General features: G+C 46.0%; 1 pseudogene; it reads right to left on the bottom strand.

The window, feature by feature from the left end:
* Nucleotides 1-1180: 1180 nt before the first annotated feature.
* On the bottom strand, nucleotides 1181-1341 carry LOC144111698 (U2 spliceosomal RNA; annotated as a pseudogene).
* Between the last annotated feature and the right edge of the window lie 10520 nt (nucleotides 1342-11861).

Below are 11861 nucleotides of genomic sequence, written 5' to 3'. Positions count from 1 at the left end.
CAACAAATACATAAAAATGATACGACTAAAAAGCAGTGGAAACTTTTGAGTGACTTCCTCAATTTACCCAACGCAAACAGCCTCCTTACGGAAATTTCAGTGACAAAGACTACACTAAGCCATACGACATTGCAAATGCTTTAAGTGGCTTCCTTTCTGCGCCTCATAATAGTTGTCCACTCAGTTCAGAAATAAACATAAAGCGCTCTAAACATCCTGTTTTCTTTTTCTGTTTTCCCTCGTGAAATAGAACTGCTGATTACTGGTCTCAAGGGCTCTAGCCCTGAATTAGTTAAGAAATCTTCCTGCCACCTTAAACTTGAAGCCAATCTGGTTTCTGAACCACTTTGTCATGTTATTAATCTTATTTTAAGACTGGCCTTATTCCTGCTTGCCACAAAACATTTAAGACAATCCGATGGTTCAAGAAAGGTTCCAGACGATTAATTTCTATCTACCCAAATCTATTTTATCTTCTCAAAGTAAGATCACCGAGAAATTGAGAGTTCAAAGCTTAAACAATTACCTAGATAAATATAAGATAATTTCCACCCATCAATTTGGTTTTCGGTCTGGCAGATCGACTAACTTCACTCTGATCTCTTTGACTGATTTTATCAAGCAAGGTACTGATAACGGCGAATTTGTTGGCTTTAGCTTTTTTACATTTCAAAAAGTTTTTGATATGATTAATCACTTCATACTGCTTAAAAAGCCCCAATTTTATGCAATAACAGGTCCCCTGTCGCGACTGCTGAAAAGCTATTTGCAAGATCGTTAACAGCCCGCCTCAGTGGCTCAACGGTTAGAGCGCTCGGCTACTGATCCGGAGTTCCTGGTTTCGAGCCTGACCGCGGCGGCTGCCTTTTTATGGAGGCAAAATGCTAATGCACCCATGCGCTGTGCGATGTAAATGCACGTTAAAGATCCCCAGGTTGTCAAAATTATTCCGGGACCCTACACTACGGCACATCTTTCTTCCTTTCACTCCCCCCTTTATCCCTTTCCTTACGGCGCGATTCAGGTGCCCAACAATCTGTCTGTCGATCTTGCCAGGAAGAAAGAAAAGGAAAGTGCACAGGCCTGCCCACTCGCTCAAGCCGAGCCACAATCGCTACCATGTGCAGATGGTAGGAGGGTGTAAAGATGGGATAGAAAGACAGGATGGTAAAGACGCGCTAATGACAAGGCCGATCCCGGAGGCAGTGCAATACTGGGCCAACCGGTGGCGGAAGTGAAGCAACCTTCTAACCTTCCGCCACATTTCCAAAAATCCAAACATAAGTCCATTGGACCCGTAACAGATACTCTACGGTGTCCAACAATATATGAGACAGATAGTGCGTCATTTTCTTTCCCCAACAACCAACCACCCTAAAACTAAAGCTAAAACTATTAACCAAGGTATTCCTCAGGGCTCTTTTTTGACCCTTACTATTAATACTATATATTATTGACCTTCCCAATTCTATTAGTCTTTTTTATTATACGAGAAGTGTGCCATGAGGCATCAACTCACTTTGTCTTATATACTGATAACACTACCATGTCATTATCTAATACATCCATAGGTTATCTGACTCTCATTGCCGCCGACTGCGGTCATCCACACTTCCTGACCTCAATAAAATGAACTTGGTTTTTGAGGAGAATTAATGGCGCAGTAATTGTCTCACGTATCTCGGTGGACACCCGAACTGTGGCGTTCGGAAAGGGAGGAGGGTGGCAGTGAAAGACGAGAGAAATGTGGCGACAGTTTTCTCAACAAGATTTGTAGAAAATTCTACTGAAGCCTTGGTCGTACACCGTTCCCGGGTGCCATAGTAAAATTCAGCAGAAGCCGGGTCTCCTCTTTAACGAATACAATGCTAATCCGTCGTGTAAAGGACCTAAAAATTACACTAGCCTGGACATCAGCACATGCATCCCTGCCTGGTAATGAGAAGGCCCACGATTTCGCCCGAGGCTTTTTCTTCCGGGTGGACCAGAGCGAGGTGGTCTATTGCATGGTGGCATACAGAGAAATTGCACAGCACTATCCTTTGCAACGAGCTAGACTTTCTACAGCCGATAGATCCTCGACCAGATACCAAGCCATCAACTGGTGCCGGTTACAAACATCTTTCCAAACCTGGCCCTCTGCAGTCTTATGTACACAGGGAAATTTTCTTAAAAATGCGCAAATTGCGAACATAGAGCAACCTTGCACCACATACTATGTTAGTGTCCTCATATCCCCCGGGAGAGACGAGGTATGAAGACTAAAGATCGATGGGAGACCTTACTACTTAGCTCTGACACGGAGACTCAGCTTCAAGTCGTCCGACTGGCCGAAGCCGCCGCCGAGAGTCAAGACCTTTGGTCCGTGGTCTAGGCGGCTAGCCCTCTGGTTATCCTCTTTCTGTTGGACATTAGAAGTTTTCCTATCTTATCCGGGTGGTGCCGTAGATTTATGATTGCTATAGCTTACATGTCCAATGTAGTGGTAGTTGCGCCATTTCCTTTCCATGAAAACCACCTTCGTAACAAAATATTGACGCAAACGTTGCACGCCGTAGCGGGTCGTGTAGTATAACTCGCTGCATGCAGCACATGTCGCTTAGGCTTGAGGCTAGGACGCGACTGAAATTCGATGCTCGACTGCGCATGGCGTGGACATTATCAAAAATGAGTGCACAATTACACACACGGCAAGACGACCTCTACACCTGTGACCGCAAGTCAACTTCTCGATCGAATGCGGCCATAACCAGCACTCAATCATTTGATGAATGAGAACGCATGCCTTCCACATATTTGTAAAACACCTGCAGTTGAGAGAATTTTTTTCCACAGGCAATATTTCTTGCAGAAAGTGGCATCGAAGTGTTAAAAGCGTGCTTTAAATTGCTGCAGCGAACTCCTCTATAGACTTTATTATTTTTTGCACTCATTTCAACTGGATATAAACGCATGTGGAATAACAATTGGTTTTTGGGAAAAGAAATGGCGCAGTATCTATCTCATATATCGGCGGACACCTGAACTGCGCCTTAAGGGAAGGGATTAAGGAGGGAGTGAAAGAAGAAAGGAAGAAAGAGGTGCCGCAGTGGAAGTTGGTGATGGTGGTTGTGAATTTTTATTAAAGTAATAGTAAAAATGAATGAAAAGATTTCTGGTAGCCCCGGAATCTGCCTTCGATACTGAAGCACCTGAGCTGGGGCAGCGGAAATAAATAATAGCAGGCAGAATGGAGAAATGAAGTGAAAGAGGTGAGGGAAGAGGAACCGAGGATAGGGGGCAAGTAACATATACAAACTATTTACACAATAAGAAATGTCTCCAGGTTGTGTGCGTGATTAGTTCATGTTGAAGGAATAAAAACACACTCGCACAGCACTGTGTTGCCTACAACTGGAGTGGGGCGTCAAGTATTAATTGTTCAAGGTAGAACTCGTGGAGCGATCGATCACTGCGTGTAACTACCTGACGGTGAACAGACGGGACGTCAAGCCCGTGTGTTCGAGGAATGCACAGAGGCTCACCAAAGTTCGCTCACGAGTGCGCGCACTGCCCTGCAGCCGCAATAGCGGCTTGAGGGAGTATGTTAGTATGCCTAGCGCCCTATAGGCCTCAAGCATATCACCACGAGCATCGGCGAACGCGGCACAGTGAAGGAACAGGTGTTCCAGTGTTTCCACTGCACCGGGCTGAAATTATTCCGGAGCCCTTCACTACGGCACCTCTTTCTTGCTTTCTTTTTTCACTCCCTTCTTTATACCTTCTCATGCGGCGCGGTGTAGGTGTCCAACGATATATGACAGAGATACTGTTCCATTTTCTTTCCCCAAAACCCAATTATTATTATTTTTAATATTATTATCTTTAACGTGCACTGACATCGCACAGCACACGGGCGCCTGAGCATTTTTCATTCATAAAAACGCAGCCGCCGCGGTCGAGTTCGAAAGCGGGTACTCCGGGTCAGTAGTCGAGCGTCCTAACCACTGAGCCACCGCGGCGGGTCATTGCTCCACACTCTGGTTTTGTATGTGATTGTCTGTGATTGTCTCTTTCGTCTGTGATTGTATCCAAGTGACAGCTTTCTCTCTGTTGAGCGATTTGTGTGGAGGGGAATTTCGGATTATTCTGCCTCTGTAGTTTTTAGTATGACCGAGTATTCCTTGGGTGCTTGCAGGAGTTCCGCGGCCTCGTCTCATGCTCGAAAAGTACTGCATCCTCGAGCTGTCTTGTCGGTCTCTTGGTTCCCTGCCACCCCCGTGTGATCTGGTACCCACACAATTTTGTGTGTGGTCTTGTAGTTTTCTTCGTGTTTTTTTATTAATTCTATCGCTCGCTGCGAGGACTATACGGAGCACGTGAAGACCTATCCTGCCCTTCATGTAATTTGGTCAGGCTGCTTGAGTGTCCGTGAGTATTGTTAGCGACCGCCTGGTTAGCCACCGCTAGAGCAATAGCTGCTTCCTCGGCCTCTGCTACCGTGCAGTCTAGCTTAGATGCGCTGGTCATTTCGCGCAGAGAGGTATCGACCACCGTGGCCACGGTAATTTTGGTGTCTTCTTCTCTTGAGGAGGCGTCTGCATACACTGTCGGGTGTTGAGGATCGTATATTTTGTAGTTCAATTCTGCCCTCGCTTCTCTTCTCCCTCGGAGGAGGTTGGGGTCGATGTTCCTTGGTATTGGCGCTACCTTCAGGGACTTGCGAAGCTCGTCGGGGATCATTTCCGTCCTCGCCATTTCTCGCAGCTGCTTGCGTTATCTGAGTCTAAGAGTGCTCTTCCAGTCGTTGTGGGCAGCAGCCGGAGTTTGCTTCATAAACTACGCCTCCCGTAGCTCCTCGTAGGTGTTTTGAAATCCCAGAGCGTGAGTTCTGCACACGTGTTCTGTGGTTGTCGGAGTGCTGTCTTACACGCTTTGCGAAGCAGAGCATCCGCTTGTTGCATTTCGTTCTTGTTCAGGCATTGGTAGACTCGGCTGTGTGTTATTCGGCTATCGACCAGGTTTCTGACCAGTTTGACACAGCGCCCGGGCGCTGTGTGAATGACCGAATTAGATAACATGAAAGAAACGTGGAAAAAATAAAGGAGGCCCAAATTTACCTAAGCATATTAGATCCTGCTCTTCACGCTCTTGTCAGCCATGTTTTTCAAAGGTGCGCATTCTTGCCCGGAGTAGCAATGCGAAAGCCAGAGAACTGGTTGAAGAGTTCTGTATTAGCAAGAGCGACAGTTTGTGTGCCGACGAAACATCTATATCTTTGTATAAGGCAGAAAAAATTTTTTTTGGGCGATCCTTATCGTGTGCGACTTTATGTCTGAATATGTTCCTTGCGCAGGCGTTGGCTGATTGTATACATATGTACAGTCTTGGACAAAAGTCTTAACGCCACTGCGTTCAATCGCAGCGAAATGAATCTCCTAGAATTGCTCCGTGTAGCGGATCATTCACAGTAAAAGTCAAGCACAAAGCTTCTCTACCTCAAGAAGAAACCTTGTGCTAGAATTTCAAGGTCATTCGGTGTTTAATAGTACCGTAATGGCTGTGTTATGCGGCTGAAGCGAAAAGCCTTTGGCCTTAAGACTTTTGACCAAGACTGTATGCATATCGTTTCTGCAAATTAAACCAATTTGTGCGTGCCGCTCGGCCCCATTGCCTTTTCTCGTGTGTGTGCGTGTGTGTGGTCTTTGGCGCCTTTAAATTACAATGATTTCTGTTTGGACGGCTGAGCATTTCGTGATATGTTTTTCGACTAGATCTTCTTCTGTGGGGTCAAGCAGGTAAACGAAAACAAAATCTGTATATACCTTTGCTCAGGCTTACTGCAGACAAGCAAAAAGTGTGTCTGTCTCGCCGCCATTCTTTTGCTTTCTTCGGTGACTGAGATGGCTGGACTCGGACAAAACTACTGAGCATTGTTTCGCGTTCTATCCTTAGGCGACAAAAAGAAAAAGAAATATGCTTGGCTCTGCTCTCCCTGTGCGTGAAATGCACGTACGGCCGCCTACTAAACCTGAATCGTACAATGCAGAGAGGCTCGATTTGGCCACTGGCCCGAAGTTTACGACGCTCTATTTGCAGTTCGGGCTGCTTGGCCACCGCTTCAGTTCCTGCTTTCAGTTCGTCGCTTCTAAAATCAGAAGATACAAAGTTTTCTTCTAATTGGGTTGGACGGCCAGCGAAGCCAATGATCGTGATCCGGATTTATTCGAAGGCGCAAAGAAACGGAAATAAGCCGACACATTGGAAGGTGCCCGGTCTATTCCGTGGAGGGAAGGAGGGCGGTGGAGTCAGATCGGTCGTTGCCGCCAGAGAATTAGATTGCAGTGCTTGTCATGTCGAATAAGACGTAGCAACTTTCATCTTTCACTACTGTCTTTTCTGCAACACTGACCCGGCCAGCGTTCGCCATTTCACTTGATCGGTGAAAAAGAATAAAAAAAGACTTTATCAGCCGCGACATAAAAGTGATGGGATCGTGGGGAGCTTACGCACCGGTACAAGAAAGAGACTGATTCCTGATCCAGGGAGTGCTTCAATGAAAAGAATAGTACTTTCTGTAAAACTGCGACTGAGAGCTGCTAAAACGCATGCCTGACGGTGGACTTATCGTTACCGCACTAGAGCGTACTCACAAAAAAGCCGCTTCACTCCAGTAGAGCTGCGTACTAAGTAGGAGATGACTGCTGGGCCAGCAGCAAATTTATGTATTCTCTCTATATCCTAGACGTCCTTGAAGGAGTGGACTGCTGGCATCATTAAGGGGAAACTGTGGAAAAATTTATGATGGCTTGTGTCGATGCAATACCAGCTCTTAAGCACAAAACGACCACTTTTACTGCAATCAAAGTTGTTGTAAGCTAGCAAAGAGGAAGTGCTAAAATACAGGTATCGCCGCCACAGGCCATTTTCGTAAGTGCAAGCGCTATGACGAAACGCCCGAAAGACGCTCCGGATCTCCAATACTGACAAACGTGCGTCTAGGTTAGGCATTTGGATATTTAAATATATGTCTTGTTTGCATCCGCTAGTGCACTTTTATCAGACGGCGAAGACGGAAGAAAGCAACTTGATTGTTGGAAACCACGGAAAACCAATTCTTGTCGCCGCAACAAACGGCCAGCATGAGATTCGCATTTGTTTTTGAGCTTCGTGGCTATGTCGCTTTGCATTTAATGCTTTACGCACCTCGATTTGCAAGTTGAGAAGCAGAGGAACTCCGTGCCACTCTAAGGGCTCTTCGGACCAAGTTGATGTCGCGGCACGCACACACGACAAAGAAAACATCTGTGGCTTGCTAATGTTGACGAGCGCTGAAACGCCACGCTCGGTGCGTTCACTACGGCAACGTATGCCTGCCTGCCTGCCTGCCTGCCTGCCTGCCTGCCTGCCTGCCTGCCTGCCCGCCTGCCCGCCTGCCCGCCTGCCCGCCCGCCCGCCCGCCCGCCCGCCTGCCCGCCCGCCTGCCCGCCCGCCTGCCCGCCTGCCCGCCCGCCTGCCTGCCTGCCTGCCTGCCTGCCTGCCTGCCTGCCTGCCTGCCTGCCTGCCTGCCTGCCTGCCTGCCTGCCTGCCTGTCTCTGTCTGTCTGTGTCTGTCTGTCTGTCTGTCTGTCTGTCTGTCTGTCTGTCTGTCTGTCTGTCTGTCTGTGTCTGTCTGTCTGTCTGTCTGTCTGTCTGTCTGTCTGTCTGTCTGTCTGTCTGTCTGTCTGTCTGTCTGTCTGTCTGTCTGTCTGTCTGTCTGTCTGTCTGTCTGTCTGTCTGTCTGTCTGTCTGTCTGTCTGTCTGTCTGTCTGTCTGTCTGTCTGTCTGTCTGTCTGTCTGTCTGTCTGTCTGTCTGTCTGTCTGTCTGTCTGTCTGTCTGTCTGTGTCTGTCTGTCTGTCTGTCTGTTGCCAGGAAGAAAGAAAAGGAAAGTGCACAGGCCTGCTCACTGGCTCTAGCCGAGCCACAATCACTACCACGAGCAGATAATAGGAGAGTTGAAACATGGAATAGAAAGACAGGATAGTAAAGACGGACTAAAGACAAGGCCGATCCCGGAGGTAGTGCAATACCGGGCCAACCGATGGCGGGAGTGAAGCATCCTTCAAACTCTCCGCCACATTTCCAAAAATAAGTCCAATTGGACCCGTAACAGATACTCTACGAGGTCCGGACATTCGCGAACACTCGGCACCTGGTGGCGGTGGGTCTCTCACCGGAGAATACGGATTCCTATATTGCCTGGACACAGGGTCCATACCATCGTTCACTACATGATTTCATTAGTTCATCTTGTCCTTTTTCATTTATTGAAGCATCTTACTCATCTCTCACTTCATAACCTTTATGCCCTGATGCAAATAACATCGCTTGAAAAAAAGACGTAGGGTTGCATAATCAACGCTACGAGGACTATTATTACAAAATTGAAAAAAGTCCGCATGTGGAAATCTCTACTCTGAGTCGTGACGGTGTCTCGGCTGTAACAACGGCAGCACTAGAAGGTTGGCTTGCTGCCGATGGTGCCGACTCCTCTGCGCTGTGACTATCCTGCCAGACCCGCCTCTTTGTCCCTCAAAATCAGAATCAGAATCAGAACGTTTATTCACGCAGAAATTGATACACAAAATGCTGTGTAGTCATCTGGATCCTTAGCCGCTATGGCTAGTGATGGATCCATTACAAACATTGTCAGAGTTAAACAATCACTATATGGAGCATTGCTATGAGCAACAACACGTGTTTAGCTTGGTGCATCAGATTGCTTGTTAAGGTAGTGGCGTTTTAGTTTAGAAACAAAGTTGGACGTGTATTTCATGTAACACGGCACGGTATTCCATATTTTAGCCCCGATAAAAGAAATTGAGCGCCGCCCGTATATGTTGTGAGCTATGGGTAAATTAAAATTATTGTGCTGTGCCTGCCTAGTGTCACGTTTGGGAGAGATGAAAATGGAAGAAGGATGTGGAGAGTTCGTGCTAATTATCTGGCGGACTAAAATGGCCGTTTTGTACTCACGTACATTGGTGAAGGGCATTATGTTTAATTCATCAAAAAGAGGTTTGGATGGTATTGCTCTCGGTGCATATGATATTATTCTGACAGCCCTTTTCTGGAGAGTGCTAACTTTTGCTAAGTAAGATGCGAAGGTGAAACCCCAGGATTGAATGCAGTATAATAAATGGTTATGAAAAACGCTGAAATATATCATTGGTAGTGTGTTCTTGTCAAAATGTTTTTGTGCTTTAATTAGTGCATAGCACCCAGAGGTTAACTTTTTGCATAAGTTTTGTATATGAGGTGCCCAGTGTAGATTCTCATCAAGAGTTACTCCTAAATATTTGTAGCTTTGAACCCGTTCAATTGGTAATCCATCGAGATGCAGACTACATTCTACGGGGGTAGATTTACGACGGGAGGTGAAAGCAATGAACTTTGTTTTTTTAACATTTAGCGCTAGTTTGTTAGTGCTAAACCAATTTGCTGCTTTTTGGAGGCTATCATTTGCAAGTGATTCAGCCTTTTCTGCCGACTGATGAGGTATTAGTAGAGCTGTGTCATCTGCGTACATGACTGCTTGTCCATGCTCAATGAAACGAGGAAAATCATTTATAAAGAGGGAAAAAAGCAGGGGGCCAAGTACTGACCCTTGCGGAACTCCTGTCCTAACTTCCCCCATTGAAGATCTTTGATCTGAGATTTGCACGAATTGCATGCGGTTAGTTAGGTAGCTACGGAAAAAATTGCTGGCTGGTCCTCGAAATCCATAACTTTCAAGTTTCTGTAACAAAATGTCATGTTTAACAGTGTCGAATGCTTTTCTAATGTCAAGGAATATGCCTATATTAATCTTGTTTGAATTTAAAGCCCGGTTAATTATTTTTGTTGCTGAGTGTACTGCTGTGCCTGTAGAATGACCTCTGCGGAAACCATGCTGTTCTCTGGCTAAGATGCCATATTTTTCAACAAAATCCTGTATTCTCTAAGCTATTAGTTTTTCGAAGAGCGTATTAATGCAACTCAGTATGGTGATTGGGCGGTAATTTTCTACATTATTGGGATTGTCGTTTTTGTAGATCGGTACAACTCTCCCAATCTTGAGCGTTTCAGGATAGATACCCGATAAAAAAGCCTGATTAAATATTTTTTCCAGTGGAAGGCACAAAATATGAATGTTGCCCTTAATGATGTTCACTGATATTTCGTCATGACCCATAGCTTTATTAAGCGACATCTGGCGGACGACAGCAACAATTTCGGCAGCTGTTATCTCTGTGTAAGCAAAAGTATTAGAGCACGGAGTTGGCAAAACAGTACAAGAGTTGATTTGCAAGGTGGCAGCTATACTATTACCTATGTTAAGAAAAAAATGGTTGAACGTTGAAGCAAGACATGCTAGGTCAGAGTTGAAGGCACTGAGCTCTGGCAAAATACTACATTTCTCGAGGGATCTAGTAATGGAAGCGATTATCCGCCATATTTCTTTTGAGTTACCTTGGGCTTTCTTTACCAGGTTGCTATAATACTGTTTTTTGCGCCTCCGCATCATAGAAAGTGACATATTCCGTATGCTTCTGTACTTTTCCTTGTAATAATTGTTTGGATTTTTCATCAACTTAGTATGCCAATGCTCTTTTAGTCTGATTATGGAGAGTATTTCTTCATTCATCCAAGGACAAATAGGTGAATGACGGCGCCATGCTCTGCGAGAGTTGTATTGCTTTTGGACGCAACATGATGAAAGCAGCGTGCTGAATGCATTATATGCTTTGTTGGCGTCATCAAAATCAATGCTTGAAAAGTCTTTTTCTTGGATAGAAATTTTTGTTGCCTCATAGTCCCATCTAGGTGACATATGAGTGTTGTCCTTGGAATGATGTACAGCTATTGTAGGAGCGATAAGAAAGGTCGGGAAATGGTCTGTAATATTATATTTTATCACACCAAATTTCAAGGGGCTGACATCCAAATTTGATATGTGATCTATCATCGCACGCTCTGTGGCGTTAAGGTTGCTGGAGTGCAGGCCACAGTTCTTTGCCAGGAGTTCGTTGTCGAGGCCGACAAAAAGATTCATCGTAACGCATGGGCAAACGTAATGAAGGACGGGAGCGACGACTGATAGAGGCCTTCAACGTCCGGACGGCGGTGGTTCTCATTTCGGCTGCTGCTGGGCTGCAACACTCGCTCTCAGCAATCACGGAGTCCATTTTTACCTGCGTTTACGCCACGTTTGAGGTATTCCGTCATCAGAGGAGCCCGAGTTTGAATAATAATTATAATAATAATTGTATTTTGAGGACACGAAATGGCGCAGTATCTGTCTCATATATCGGCGGGCAAATGAACCGCGCCATAAGGTAAGGGATAAAGGAGGGAGTGAACGAAGAAAGGAAGAAGAGGTGCCGTAGTGGAGGCCTCCGGAATAATTTCGACCACCTGGGGATCTTTAACGTGCACTGGCATCGCACAACGCACGTGCGCCTTAGAGTTTTGCCTCCATTCGGTTTCTGCACTGTCACTTTAAAAATACCAGTTTTCTATTGCGGCATTTTGTTCACAGCTCTAGATCTTCAGGTGAAGGTTCTCGGTGTATGCATAGTTGTGGCAGTCAACATCAAGAACATACGCGAGAAACTGCTGGAAAGCGTCCAAGTGGAGCGAAGTAGGCGCTGTGCAGAAGACAGTGAGTAACCCCAACGGTCCGAGAAGCCGCCTGTAAGTATCGGTATAACGTCTCCAACGAAGCAGGGAGAGTTGATCATTGGCCGCCAAATCAAAAGTTGTCATGTGCTCGTGATGCAAGCGTCAGTCGCTTGGAGAAACAACTTTGTGCAGCATCTTGGGTTGCGATACTCGGCGCGCATACTACTGGCGAAGACTCG

The sequence above is a fragment of the Amblyomma americanum genome, chromosome 11 (assembly GCF_052857255.1).
Source record: "Amblyomma americanum isolate KBUSLIRL-KWMA chromosome 11, ASM5285725v1, whole genome shotgun sequence".
NCBI lineage: Eukaryota > Metazoa > Arthropoda > Arachnida > Ixodida > Ixodidae > Amblyomma > Amblyomma americanum.
The sequence above is the reverse complement of the archived record's forward strand: the minus strand, read 5'-3'. Positions and strand labels throughout refer to the sequence as shown.